The following is a 10,736-nucleotide window of genomic DNA, read 5'->3' on the forward strand; positions in this document are numbered from 1 at the left end:
TAACTCCTTTAAGGCCACGGGATTTCTAAGTGTTCTTCCGTTAATTGTGAGGAACGAGATGTGTGTAAAGGGCGCTCAAAGACATCTATGTAAAGAGTGCTCGGCACTCGGCACTCGACACTCGGCACTCGGCACCCCTTTACTTTTAACATTACTTTGCGTTGCTATGCAGGGTTCCTCACTAAATACTTTTCCGCCGTTTGCTTTGCACATTAATACTAGATTGAAAAGTGTATTATTACACATAAGCTAATATACTGAGTCAAAAATGAAACTTCACATTCTTTCTTCAGGGCACTATAAAAGAACAAGAGATGGTAAGATGGTTAAATTGTTATTATTTCATTGCTGAGATCTGTGTGATGTACACTGCCATAATCAGTTCCATTAGGCTACACCGCCGCTCCAAAACATGGGTATACAGAATGTCAAGTCACAAGAATAAAAATGCGAAATTTCTCAGTTCAATATCGTGTATGGCCGCCCCGCACATTCACCACTGCCAAACACCGTCTCCACATCGACTGACTGATGCTTGTGAACACGTGGTTGGGAATTCTGCGCCATTGCTCTTGCAAGGCAGCGCCAAGTTCCTGCAAATTCTGAGGTTGGTTCCTAAGACCACGAAGCCTTCTCCCAAGTGCATCCCAAACGTGCTCTATTGGATTAAGGTCAGGGGGCCTCGATGGTCAGTCCATGACGTTGATTCCAGCGTTGTGGTTTAAAAGTGTTTTTTCAATTCTTGAGGCCAATGCAAACATGTGCATATGAAGACAACTTCGAGGCGAAGATCACGTGATCGACTGCACGTGCAAAACCTGATTTGGCACTAACGTCATTTGCACGATGAATGGATGGGTTTGAGTGGGTTTTGCTAACGTTTTTCTAGAGTCGAAAGATAGGGATCCCATTTCGGATACATAGATGTATCATCAGAGAAAGATTATTCATTATTTTTCAAATTACATTTTGTGAAGTTTCCTTTTTGACTCAGTATATTTTAAAACATACTGAGGTAAAAACAAAGCTGAACTTACAAATTGTAAACTTACCTGAATTGCGTGATTGAATATGAAATGCGTATCGTTTGTTGTATAAATCGTTAATTTTGAACCAAGTAAGTATTTAAGTATTTAAGTCTTACTCTGCTTTCATGTATACACCTTGACGAAAGTTGACAAATGCCTCTTTTGGCGAGTGTTTCATTCGCTCTTAGTTTGATATGACAGGAGAGAAACGAAAGATTAAGATCCCCAAATCTTCATAATTTTTTCAGTAAGTGAGTTAGTCAGTGAGTTTGTTTTTACACTGCTTTTATCAATATTTCAGCAAAATCAAGGTGGATTGGCACCAGAATTGGGCTTCACACAGTGTACCCATGTGGGGAATCGAACCCGTATCTTCGGCGTGACTAGTGAATGCTTTATCCACTTCGCTATTCCATTAAGTGCAGAGGTCACCGGGTATGACAGATGTTGTCTACTTATAATCTTTCCTTATACAATATTCACAAATAAATAAGAACTTATGTCCAAAGAAAGCGATACCAAACATTTTTTAAGCATTCCTTTTTGTATGCAAACATACTTGCAAGTTTCCCACTGTAACAAACTGCTGAGTCGACACGTTGTAATCACAGCACCAAAAAGGAGGCAAAAGAAATAACAAAATGCCATGTTTGGCACGGGTGACCACGCCTATTGCAGACCGTCACATCCAGGTACGGGTCATGTTTTCCGAGGAGAGCAGATTTTGCATCTTCTAGAACGTTGGTCGGCAGCCTGTGTACCGAAGAGTTGGTGAACGTTTGGTGCAGAATTGCATTTATCAAGTCCGGCCATTTGGAAACGGATGTTTGAAGGTTTGGTGTGGAATTTGCGGTGATGCCAAAATTAGGCTCATTATTCGAGGAAACCTGAATGCACAGCGTTACCGAGATGAAACCTAACAAACCAGTTCCAACAAGAGCCTCGTGGAATCATTTTCCAGCACGACAATGCCAGGCCACATACGGCAAGGCTGACTCAAAATCTCCACGCCAACGCCAACTTTTAGGTTTTACCATGGGCGGCATATTTACCGGATATGAACCCAATCGAACACTTATGGGACCATCTCGATCAAAAAACTTTAAATCGCCCTGTGCCTCCAGTCAACCTCCGGGAATTGGAACAATGCCTTCCTGATGACTGGCAATGCATCCGGCGTTTGATGCCATCAGCATGTAGACGTGTACTGACGCTTACGGTGGATATACCTGGTACTAACGTGACTTTGAAACGTCTGTTGTGACATTTTCCACACTTGCCTCGTCATGTGAGTTTGAATGAAATTTTCATTTTGGACCCCTCACGTCTTTACAGGCCTGTCCTAATGATTGTAATGAATTGATGAAAATGAATTTTTGTACACATGCTTTTGAAAAAATTCCCAAATTAAACATACCAAATTTCTGTATCGTTTTGCTTTTCTTTCATGTCCTTTCAAACACGTGGTATCGTTTCTTTTGGACATCAGTTTACATTTGGAATTATGTCGCCTTATAAACCAAGATTTAACACACAGTCTGAGTGATCATTATTCAACTGAAAAAGGACATTGTGACTGACAGTATAACTGTGGTAATACTGAACCCAACAGGCCTTATAATCGGAAGCGGTTGTTGATGGATCAAAACGCCATATGCAAGATTCTCAGTATCTGGTCTTTTTCAACTTTTGTCGATATAAGTTAATTTGGTTGGTTTGTTGTTTAATGCCGCACTCAGCAATGCATAGTTCCGACCGACGCTACGAAGCCACGCCTACATTGGTTACTGTTGCTATGTCCCCCAAGCTTTGCTATGCTGAGCTGTCAAAATGGCTGAATGTCATCCGGGAGACGACTGTCTCAGTTCAATACCCGACAATATCTCCTTACATTTCCATCCAGAACATGATAGAATATCAAAAAGGGCACAAGCAAGGGGTTTAAATTATTTTCTAGAAGGGTATGTGCACGACATTAAAGTTTTCAGTCATAATCAGGCCGTTTTCGTGTACGCGAAATGTTGGAGATCGCTATCGAAGCGCGAAGAGGCGCACAAACTACAGCTGGAGATAGATGTACGATCACAAGAATTTGCCGATTCCTACTGTTCTTGCAAAGCTGGGTAAGTGCATTAAAATGCGTTATTTTAAACCAGAGTGACAACATTCATCAATATCTTATGTTCCCTCCCAGGAATTAATTTTCTTATAAGCCCATGACATCACGTCCGTTTCCCCGGGTCAGCCTCGATCTCCACTTCGCTGTCAAATGACATCTACTTTGTTAAATAAAACAAAAATCAATACTAGAATGCAAAATACACACAAAGTTACAATGTACAGACTGGTTGTGACACCAGGGTAACACCCCTGTCACGTCAAAACAAACGCAGAGAGAAAAAAACAACACCCCAAAACAAGCCCGGACATCTGTACTGTGATGTCTAAATCTGGGACATGTGTAAAAAGGTACACGAAGTTCAAATCATAATCAAGAAAACCAGCATCTTGTCTTCAGCTACACACTGCACATATATAGCCATATATTTTCATACAATTCTCCAAAATATTACAATTTCAATATATTTTTGGTTATATTTGATTTTCATTTTGATGGAATTATCAACTACGTATACAGTACACATATTTCATGAAGGCAGTCATTGCTATGTTGAACTCTAGTAAATGTATCAGTCTGGGCTACTAAACAGGGGTATATCTTTTAAACATTTTTTCACTTACTAAATTTAGTAAATCCCATTCACTCAATTATTCTTATTTCATATTATACTTGCATCTACATTCACATGAGAAAGTGGAATTGGTATCTGCTATATTTGTGTATTTCTTTCCCCAGTTTTGGAGGGCGCTGTTCCCACATCGTGGGTTTGGTCAAGTCCCTGCAAGGACTGAAACTGCATGATTACACTCATGTGCCACAGCTGCAGAGCTGCACCAGTTTGCCCCAGCAGTGGCACAAAACCTAGGGAAGGACCATTACCCCAGTCCCCATGAATCATATCACTGTAGCAAGACCCACCCAGAACAGGAAGAGGAAGCCAGTGACTTGCCAAATTGATACTACAAAGAAGTAAGTCATAGTCCAACATTACAATCAAAGGTTTATCCTGTTAAAATATATTTTAAATAATAAAGTGTTTTTAACATTTATATGTGATTAAATAAATATTAATGTACATACTTCTGGTAAACCACATACATAACAGTCTATATGGAGAAATTAAAGGAATTTCACTCTTTCAGTCTAAAGTGATTATTTGAAATTCTATAAATGTACCTGTTTCTCAGAATCCCAGTTGTCACAGAAATGGACATGCAAGTCCTGAAGGACCAGGAACATGCTCCATTGAGCTACATGGTACACCTGACTGCCCCCAAGGTTCAGACTCCAGTTGGAGACGTGCAGTTGGGATCATTCCTGTCTTACCAGGTACATTCCATCACCAGAGTGTCAGTATCACCAAAATATCTATGGGGATCTGGGCTGCTTGTTGAAATAAAACAAGTGCCCAGTGCCCAGGCTCACTGACTTGGTATATGCATGTCATTGTATCCAAAATGTGCAGATCAAATCCAATCCTGTCAATCGCTATATTGTCAGACCCAGAAGTATCTATTTTGTAGAACACATCATACCTGCAATATTGCAGAGAGCAGCAAGTAACAAGCAAACGTCAAAATTTATATACATGATTTTATTGTGATTTGATACATTATCAAAGTTATTCTGTCAATAAGACATATTTCTGAAATGATACTCATGCCAATCATTCTGACATCATAATTTTATTAGAAAGTAAGTTAAAAATATAACTAATTGAGAAAATGTTTAATTACCACTGTAACAGTGGTGGCAGTTAAATAGCACACCTGTCCTTTAAGAGGCACAAGTACTGTGTCACAATTTGTTTTTGTATGAATTATTAGTGTAATTTAAAAAACATGAAACAGGATGAACACATGAACATGATTGACATTATTTCAAAATAGCCTATTTCTTCTTTAATTGAAATATGCAGGACATAAGGTTGCCACAAGACAGAAATGCCCAGTGTCATATTTGACATAAAATACATTTTCCATCCCTGTATCAATAGCCTCTATATTAAGAGTCAAATACAATGGAATTTGAGCTAAGGGAAAGCAGGCGTAAGAAGAATTTCCTACAATATAATCATCAGGGATTTTACCTGGAGTCCTTGTATTTGAAGTTACCTGGGACTCATATTCTTAATCTATTTTACAACAAAATGGGGGTCCCAGAAACTTAAATATTATTATTAATACTGTTGTGTATTGTGTATCATGATCATCACATTGTTACAGTAATTAAATTACCAAATGATACCACCATAACCCAGCTAGTTACAAACTCAGTCATAACTTATTGTTATTTGATTGGAATTTTACAAAAGTATTTGCACTTTTTTCTGTGTCCCTGTGAATGCGCTACTAAATTTTGTTGTGTCCTTTGTTAATTTTTTATGCGTATAGGACACAGGAATTTGCGTCTTGTAAATCCTGATAATATACACTTAATATCTGACAATTTCAATCATAAGTTTCATAAATAACTGTTCCGTTTCCATGTAATATGGAACATATTGCCATACATTAATTTGTGAATTGCAGAGATTATTTCATTGTATGTGTGATTTGCACAGGCCAGTGTACATTACAACTGCAGCAGAGAAATTGAGGCGCAAAAAATGTGTGTAAAATAAACAAGCACTGTAGTTGACAAATAATTTGAGCCCATCATGCCTGGATATACTCAATTAATTTCAATCAACAACATGACAACAAAGGCTGAAAACTATTTAAACATAAAACAAAACAAAGTGACAAATGGAGTGTGAAGACAAAACCATGATCAGATTCCACTTCAAAATTTCAGTCCAAGTTGGATGGATGTGAAAATTTATGAATTGATCAGTGATGGATGAGGTGTCAGTGATCAGTGTGTGGATTTCTTGATGTGGCTGTGAGGCGCGTTCTATATGGATACACGGTTTGCTGCAATTTTCTCAGTGGCAAGAGTTTCAGCAGAAGTCATTTGGGTTTCTGAAGAAACAAAGGTGGAATGTTTAACTCTAAACCTAATTCATGAAAGCTCGTCCTCTATTGTAAAGCCCTTATCAGCCATAACTGCATCTCCTTCTTTGATGTAACCATGAGTAAGGAGCACCTTTAGCACATCATAAAAACCAGACTGTTCTGTTAATGCCTTATCTGAGATTGAACCAGTGAAAAGTTCTGAGACAAATGTTAGAGGAGCCATTTGGATCACACCCAACAAGACATTTCAAGGTAGTACTTGATTTATAGTCACTGTACAGCTGACTCTGAAGTCCAAGAGCACATGGAGTTTGAGTTCTTAACTCAGTACCATCAATAATAATAACAGAATTTGGAAAGTCTCTTTTGAATCCTCTTGGCATGTTTGAAATGATGGTATCTCTGTGTGGCCATAATGATAACTGTCCTAGTTTCAAGTACATGTGTTCTACCCAGGCATTAAATACTGCACCACTCGACTGTAATGTCAAATGAAATCTCACAGCTATATCTTTGAGCTCCAAAATTGTGCCGTAAACGACAAAGTGTCAAAACAAACAGTTCTCAGCTGATAAAGTCACGAATATCACAACGACCCTTTTTCATAGGTCATGGAAAAGCTCCCATCTCCTGGTACTAAAACTGTAAGAGTGCCAAAAACGGATGTATGTTATGCCAGTGTAATATCTAAAAAGGTTTTTTAATTTTCCAGCTTTCCCCTTGACTGTCTCTACCCCAAATTTCTGTCCTTTGCTAACTTCTCCTTTAAGTTTCTTTTATTTCTTCATCCTTAAGGGTGATTGATTTCTGCAAAGCATTAATCATCATTTTTGCTGCTGTTCAACCTGGGCTCGAAAGTTGACTATTGTTGCGGTCAGATTCAGGTAATCAAGTGGAGATATCCCTGCAACATAAAAGTTGTCACATACATGATACCAACCAACACAAATCTCAATGTTTTACTTAAAAACACACTCATTTACACACTCATAAGCTTTACAACACAAATTGTTTTGATATGATGTTTTACTCTCTTTCAGACAAGAAATATCAAACCTGTCACAACACTGGCTCACACTCAATGCAAAGTGGAATCATTCCCAAAGACACATCACCTATCAAACTACCAACTGAGTTTCAGGTACTCAACGATGGATATGCTGTGGCTGATCCTGAACAATTAGAGAGAGACACCAGGGGTCAGTCCTACAGTCTCCTCTGGAGGTCATCCAGATCAACGAGACTAACTGCTTCAAATTTTGGAAAGATTATCAACAGAAAAAAAGGCCAACTACTGCCTTCTTGGACACCTTATTTCCTAAGGAGAAACAAACAATATATGCCAAGCCTCTAGAGTATGGCAAAAAACATGAAAATTCTGCTAAGTCAAAATATTTGGAAACATTTCAGTCTGCCCATATGCATGATTGTGGCCTGATTGTAAACCCTGAATTCAGCTTTCTAGGAGCTACTCCTGATGCAAAACTATGCTGTACTGTTGGGACTGGCATTGTAGAGGTAAAATGTCCATACACTGAAAGGAACTCAACCATTGAGGGAGGCATGTACAAATGATCAATTCTTTCTGCAGAAAGATCAAAGTGGATCTATACATTTACTTAGGAATCATATGCATTATGCGCAGATTCAAGGTCAGCTTCTCATTTCAGGTGCTGATTTTTTGTGAATTTATAGTGTACACTCAGAAAGATTTACATGTGGAAAGAGTGTATCCTGACTTGCCATTCGTGGCAAACATGCTACAAAAAACTCTGTCAGTTTTTAAGGACTTTGCCAAACCTCACCTAGCTCATGCTATGTAATATGTTATCATTTCATGATATACGCTCACAGTTGCACAGGATAATTTACATGTTTGCTCTGTTTAAGTACTGGAACCTTGGCTGGAAGGCAGATTATCATTCCTCTGTTATCTGTGTCAATCAGTAACACTGAAAGATGTAAAATGTATTCCATATAAGGCCTTGTGAAACATTTGCAGATTGTATTACGTAACATATGTTATATTTTGGATTACAGTTACATGTTACAGTTTAACACATTCTAAATGGCTCTTTGTATTCACAGATTGTTCTTTTAGTGTTGTAAAGGGAAAACTTGTACTATGTATTGCTTTTCAGAGAACAACTGACTTGTCTACAGATATGGTATATAGGACAATATGCAATGTTGCAATACAACATGTATTCATATAATGATGTAATGATGGGCCAGACATATTTGCATCCAATATTTGCAAAAGTGTAGCGTGAGGCATTCCATTTTGTCATGCCACTGTTCAAGGCACCTGGGTATATTCAGTGCTGACAGATGTGGGATTACTTGAAGGGTTAATGTGAGGTCAGACTGTGCATATTGTCCATTTCATTAAGTAAATAGAAAGGACACAAAAATTAATGTAATGTAACCAACAAATGGTCATGGTTACAAATAATTCTGAAAAACAAAACAAATCATGATGTGACAATCATGTCATTAATGGTATTGATTGGTTGATTGAAAGCAAGCATATTACCACCAGGTACTGTGAACGTCACCTGCAAAGAAAACAGAGAAACCACAAAGCATCGCATTCTCTAGACTAACGCTTAGTACCAATATATATATAATTTGATAGTAACAAACAAACCCATTTAAATTGAAAAGGAGTCCCAGGGAGACCAGAGATTCAGAACCTAAGAACCTGAATCTAAGGAAATCTAGACTTGCTCCAATTAGGGCTTTAGCACTGCAGAGAAGGCTAGGTAGTAGGGAAAATAATATAGTTCAGGGACTGTGAGACAGACTATGATTTCTCATACAAATCCATGTAGTATGGGAATTGAACTATGTGTTAACATTCTTAAGTTTGTTTATAATTCTCTACAGGTTCACATTGTAGTTTGAAATGTATGTTGAATATGGGTATATATTTGTCACATGTACCAAATCTTTTTCAAAAAAAAATCATATTTGTTGTAGTAGAGTGCATCGATCAATGTCTGTGATATTTCTTTTTGAGTGTGGACATGGAGGGTAGATCTGCATGAATTTGTTCCTAAAATTGAAAATACTTTGTTATTTGTTTTGCAGTATCATCTATTTTGTTAGTACTGCATTGGTCAGTGTCTGTGATATTTCTTTAGACTGTGTTATGACAATATCCTCAGGTGTTTCCAATGAAAATGTGTGCTGAAGACATCCATCACTAGTGTGTGATAATTGTAAAAAACATTAAAATATATCCACATAATAAACATGGAGGATATATATGCATATATGTGTTCCTAAAATTGAAAATACTTTGTTATTTATTTTGCATTATCATCTATTTTGTTAGTACTATTGGTCATGTCTGTGATATATGTGAGTGTGTTATGGCAATGTCATCAGGTTTGTCAACTGACAGTATGTGCTGAAGACATTTATTGTTAAACAGCATCATAAAAAAATTAAAATAAACATGGATGATGAAGTCGAATGAACAATTAAAAGACTTTGTGCTATGTATTTCTGCGTTGGAACAATGTTGTCCATAGGTGTAACACATTAAACATGTTATGTGTGGCACATTAAATATAAATTTGCTCACCTGACACTAGGCTCAACCGATTGAATGCCACTGCCCAGGCACCGTCGCTTCGGGGGAGGTCTCACTGGTTTGATGGCGCTTCCATCGGCACTGATAGGGTCTGGAAACTCTTTCGTGGGATATCCATTCACAAAATGCTAACAAATATTTTAAAAATAAATACATTAAATTATCACCTATACGATTATATTGCCTTGGTAGGAACACGACGTTTAGCTTGCTGAACTACTTAGTACTTTGGTGGTTGTAGCGAATTAAGAATTGTCAACCAGTATCGTTATATAGCCAAAGAAAACGCTGCCGTGCGACAATATATTGCGTTGGTAAACATATAATCCGAAGATATATCGATATGAATACGGTCATATGCTAGAAAGACCAGTTTATACCTACACTACACTCAGTCATACCTTGGAGCAGACGAACTTGTGTTTGTTTATGTTGCCGACATTCAGTTGTCCGTGGGGTCGGCCACACGCTCTAATCCACCGCGAGCACTTCTCAAACTGGGTTTTCGGCTTGGGAAATGGCAGGAAATGGACATTAATTACTCTCTCTGGGTACCTTTCGTCCGAATTGCATGTACCCCAAGCGCAGCGCTTCACCATTTCGAAAAAACTCGCTGACAGCTATGTCCTTAGATACACAAAAGCTTGGGGGACCAAATGGCGCCTTAGCGACAAGCTGTGCAGCAGTAAAGGCGCGGAGCGTGCTGATTGGTTAATTGATTCAGCATCGGAACTATGCATATGGCGGCGGAGTGAGCTACTACATTATTCCGTACGGTAAATACACTGTTGTGTTCACCAGTGTGTCCTACTCACTAATCTGTACATATTTATCACTCCCGTTTCAATATGTTTTGTTACAGTTAAGGAAATTATGGACAATGAATTGGCCCTTCATAATTGAATGGCGACATGTTTAAGCGTCTGTGTTACTATATTAGATATGACTATGGCTATACCGCTGCAATATTGACAAAGCAATACAAAGAATTTGTATTCACTTCAGTCTCTCACTGTGAATGGCCGTAT

General features: G+C 38.1%; 1 pseudogene; it reads right to left on the reverse strand.

Annotated features, from left to right (window-relative positions):
• Positions 1-6,045: 6,045 nt before the first annotated feature.
• Positions 6,046-10,307, reverse strand: LOC124261839 (annotated as a pseudogene).
• Between the last annotated feature and the right edge of the window lie 429 nt (positions 10,308-10,736).

This window comes from Haliotis rubra, unplaced genomic scaffold, assembly GCF_003918875.1.
Source record: "Haliotis rubra isolate DU_JTF1 unplaced genomic scaffold, ASM391887v1 Scf811, whole genome shotgun sequence".
NCBI classification, from domain to species: Eukaryota; Metazoa; Mollusca; class Gastropoda; order Lepetellida; family Haliotidae; genus Haliotis; species Haliotis rubra.